This window comes from Macadamia integrifolia, unplaced genomic scaffold (genome assembly GCF_013358625.1).
Source record: "Macadamia integrifolia cultivar HAES 741 unplaced genomic scaffold, SCU_Mint_v3 scaffold1106, whole genome shotgun sequence".
Lineage (NCBI taxonomy): Eukaryota > Viridiplantae > Streptophyta > Magnoliopsida > Proteales > Proteaceae > Macadamia > Macadamia integrifolia.
In genome coordinates, this window is record NW_024868089.1 from 78,614 (window position 1) to 83,707 (window position 5,094).

Genomic DNA, 5,094 nt, shown 5'->3' on the forward strand with positions numbered 1-5,094 from the left:
AATGGAATACAAGATAGCCCAATGGGCACTTGAAAGAAAATAAAATCAGACCCCCTACTCCACCTTCGCCATTGCCATTGGCAGAGGACCTGAACAAAGACAAGCATAGGGACTCAGCTTCCTACTTCACATTTGGCATTGCCATCAGCAGAAAATGAGGCAAACACCTCAACGCTAAAACACCTAAATGAAATCAAGGACTCAACACACCACTTTGGTGACAACAAGATGCACCATTTTTCTTTATGGTAAACATATACTTTAAATGTTAATGTGCATCCTTTTGAATTTTTGTATGACTTCTATTAACATTTACATTATTCTAGTACTCTTCCTTTTTTTTTTTTTTTTTACTTAAGATCAGGAAAAGAATATATTAATATGAGAGAAAATGTACAGAGTAAAAAATCCTCATAACTAAGGAAGAAAACAATAGGAATCTTTGTTTCACATTTTTCAACATAATTTTTGATAGCCATCGATATCAGTAGGTAACTGAAACTCTTTCTTTCCTTACAAACCTGTTTTAAAATGGTAATAAACTTTATATGAGAAGTACTTATCTAATGTCGTTATCACGGTAGGATGTATTGGACAAAAAATGGTATTCCAAGATATAGATGGAAGGTTGAGACGTGCCACTTGACATTCTCCTAATGTGAGTATTTGGCCCTTTGGTGCAATTGGGTTGGAATGCAGAACTGACTCTAACATAATTCTTGGCAGCAAACTTGCATTCATCTGATGCGTAGAGTGCATTTTCCTATTCTACAAAACTTTCGAAAGTTATTTATGGTAGAGATAAACAAGTGTAATATTGAAGCGACTGAACAAGTGTAATATTTAAGAAGAGGCCCATAATTAATCAACGTCTGAGGCAAATTCATGAAGAAATCCTCTTATACATATCGAGATATAAAAGTTGCTAAAAAAATCAATATTTTTTTTTGTTTTGGTAAAAAGAAAATTCAACATTGAAGTGTTGAAGAACAAAGTGCTAATATATTTGATATGACATAAACTATATGAAATTTTGCATATATATAATTGGATACTCCTCTATCAGTCCCTTTGGCATCTGGTACGGTAAACACTGCTGCAAACATAATCATAGTGATTAGTGTCTCGACCACCATGCATTGTGTTGCTGCATCCTTCATCCATGATGTTCCATCTTTTACTAGGTCATTATGCTCCACCCTGAATAACATTCTTGGTGGCTTATTTATTTATTTATTATTATTATTATTATTATTATTATTATTATTATTATTATTATTATTATTATTTATAAAAAAACAAATTTCCGATAAATTTTGTCACAAAATATATTAGCACTTTATTCTCCAATCGGTTCAATGTTGATGCTTCTAGATATTATTACATCACAATATGCTTCTAGCTAGTATATGACTTTATAATAGGATTGTGTTCTCCGGTACAAGGAAAAGAAAAAAAGATGATGATGAAGAAAAACTCTGTGTGTTCTTCCTTATTAGCATACTGGTAGTTCATTGCACAGATTGTGTGAATATCTAATCTTGCCCATCAAGATGGTATATAGTGTCTTCGTCCACCGAAAGCACTCCCGATTGCTCTACACAAAAGGATTGAATACCCCATAAAAGGCAATCAGGTATTTTTTTTATATTTGGATGTAAAATAAAAAGTACAAAAAACATAATAAGAAAAAAAAAATTGCAATGATATGATTATTGATTTATGTGCCTATTTCTTTCTTTAAATTCAAAATTTTTCAAATTTTTTTTTTTTTTCTTTTCTTAACATCCAAACATAACCTGAAGGATAAATGATCTAGTGAACATTATATTGGGCTGATCAAGACCCAATTCATAAACCCAATACACCATTGTTTTTTGGACAATGATGCTGACCAGCTGATGACTCCTTGTGGTTATGGCATGTCAGCTGGGCGGGCTTAAGTCGCCCCAGATAAGCCCATCAGGATCATAATGGGCTGAACCTGAGATTGATTATCAATACATTCCCGAGAAATAACTCCTCATGAAAACCAATGCTCAAGTGTAGCAAGAATGTCAAAATTAAATTGAAACCGTTTATGGAAATTGAATGAATCATTTACATTGAAATTGTAAAATCGTTGAATAAATGATTAGGTTTGGTTTCAAATTTTATACTGTTTAGTTAAATAATTAAAACCAAAGTGAACAATTTAAACCTATGATACACCGTTTAAAACTGCTTAATAAACTATAATTTTATAATTATTAAAAGAAAACATATAATAATAAACGATTCAATTCATTGCTAAATTTACACTAATTTCAATAAATTATGATGGAAAGAAGCAGCTTTGAATAAAACCATTAAGACCAAATACGAACCAATTAAATTTAATTAGGAAGCATATAGTAAACATTCATCAACAAATCAGACCAAATCAAACCAAATCAAACCAATAATAAACCCTATGAGCAGAACTGAATACAGACCGAATTACTGAAACCGTCTAATAATAATAATTTCAATTTCTATCAATTTAAAATGAACCGAATCATCTAAACTAGGTCCAAAATGATTAGAGGAAGAGAGAGAGAGTTCATACTTGTAAGTAGGGAGGCCTGTTTTGGAGTAAGCCTAGCTGCAAACCCTTCAATAATATCGTAATTGTAAATCAGAGACTTCTTTGCTGCCTCTTCGCTGCATTAGAAAAGAAAAAAAAATATAAAAACTTCAAGAGATACAGAGATAGATAGATAGAAGAAGAAAGAAGAAGAACCTGTTATTAAAGACAGAACTGAGGATTCTAAGGTTCGAGGCCAGGTCGCTTGTCTCAGTAAAAACAATATATCCGTGTGGCTCTGGAGAAGCCAATGGAGAACTCAATGTTCTGATCTTGAACTCCGCCATGACTGAACCCAAAAACAAGCATGACAGCAACAGTACCAACGAAAATTTCTTGGTTCTTTCCATTCCTTCCACTGGTTTTCTCTCCAAATCAATCAAATGGGTATATATTTGTTATTAGATACAAAGAAACTGAAGTGGCTAAGAATGCTTAAATAAGATTTCTTATGGTAACTGAACCGATGTTTTAATGGAAACCTCTTTAAGTACTGCTTAATTGTGTAACTGCAATACTGAACTAATGTTCTAATTAATAAATTATAATTAAGAATAAGGGGAAAAGAAAACATGTACCCTTCAATTAATTTCATTGATCATGTTGAAAATGGCATCTTATTAATTGTGTAACTGCAGTGATCTGAAGTGTACGTAGACGGTATTTCTAAACTTATACCACATTAAATTTTAGATTTATGTTCAATCGTATATTTTCTCGTGTTTTCAAGCTTCATTTTCTTCTTAGAAGAATTTCATTTCTCAATTAGATTTTTGAGGACTTTATTCTATCAATTTCAATTAAGGATTTAGTTATCATTTTCGTTATCAATATTGATATCTGCTGATTCCTATTTAGATCGGATCGGATTGATGTGAATCTGTCACTTTTGCCTTTACTTTTCAAAAAAATATAGTTTCTTTATGATTTTACCTCTAAAACAATATTAATAACTGAATCAAATCGGTCAGGTATCAGTATCAATCTCGATCTATCAATATGATACCACTGATATCACCTGATATGGATACTTAGAACCATGATTCCTATTCTATTTTGACTTAAACTAGACATATGAGTTGGAATGTCATGTCTTTTTTTCTTCACAACATTTCAACCGCTTCCAATCTGCCATGGTGTTGAACCTTTATAAAAAAAAAAAATTCACCATACATGGATTGGCTACATTGAATGATTTGATTGTGATTGATTCCGATTCTGGATGTTCTGAAATGACCGATTACCGATTTAAACCCGGATTCCAAGTTACAAATCATTTGATAAATATCTAGCTCTTTACTTTTGACAAAATTTAGGTAAATGACAAGATAGACAACTAGTCTTATCCTATAAGAAAATGACATGTTAGATTGTGGCCAGCACAGGTGTTCCACTTGCTTCATCACGGTAGAATTCCTGGACTTGAAGAACTTCCTAGCTCTCTCACTCACAGAGACAGAGACTCCACTCATGATCATCGCCATGGACACTCTTTCATGGGCTGTGCCGCTCGCAGCAATAATCATCTTCCTCTTCTTCTTCTCAACTCATCTCCGCCGCCGGCAACCAAACCCACCACCAGGCCCAAAACCATGGCAAATCATTGGAAACCTCAACCTTATAGGCTCTCTCCCCCCACCGTTCCATCCACTCTCTCTCCCAACATTATGGCCCTTTAATCCAACTCTACTACGGTTCAGTCCCTGTCATTGTCGCCTCCTCTGTTCCCATGGCCAAACAACTGCTCAAAACCCACGATCACAGTTTCGCTTCTCGACCCAAAACCGCCGCCAGCAAGTACACCTTTTTCAACTACTCCGCCATGACCTGGTCTTCCTATGGCCCTTACTGGCGCTTCCTCGGTAAGCTATACCTGACTGACCTCTTTACCCCTAAACGTCTCGATTTGTATGAGCAAATTCGAATGGATGAGATGGGTTTGCTTCTAAGGAGAATTTATGCTTTATCAGGGAAAGAAATTAGATGGAAAACCCATCTGTGGAATGCTAATTTGAGCTTTGTTAGTGGGATTGTGATGGGAAAGAAGTTTTCAGATGAGCCTGGTGAAGCGTTGGAGGAGCTGAAGAAGATGTTTGAAGAATTGTTCTTCTTAAATGGGGTGTTGGATATTGGGGATTGGTTTCTTTTGTTGGGATTCTTGGATTTGAAAGGATATGTGAAGCAGATGAAGGATTTTGGGAAGCAATTTGATGGCTTTCTGGGGAAGGCGATCTCTGAGCACGAGATGAGGAGAAGAGGTGTAGAGACTTTGGAAGAGAACGATATGGTTGATGTGTTGCTGCGGTTGGGTGATCCTAATTTGGAAGTGAAGCTCGATAGTTCCACATGTTCATATTGACCTATAATTGTATGGATCCCATCATATCCAGATTGAATGAGAGTCACTCAACTTTTACCAAAAATAGGAAAAATCATTAAACAGTAAATACTCGTGTGTGAGCTTTACTTTTTTTTTTTTTCATGGTGAG

The 5,094-nt window shown here is 34.6% G+C and overlaps 1 pseudogene; it reads left to right on the forward strand.

The window, feature by feature from the left end:
• Positions 1–4,072: 4,072 nt before the first annotated feature.
• Positions 4,073–5,094, forward strand: part of LOC122062783 — a 3,098-nt pseudogene continuing 2,076 nt past the window's right edge.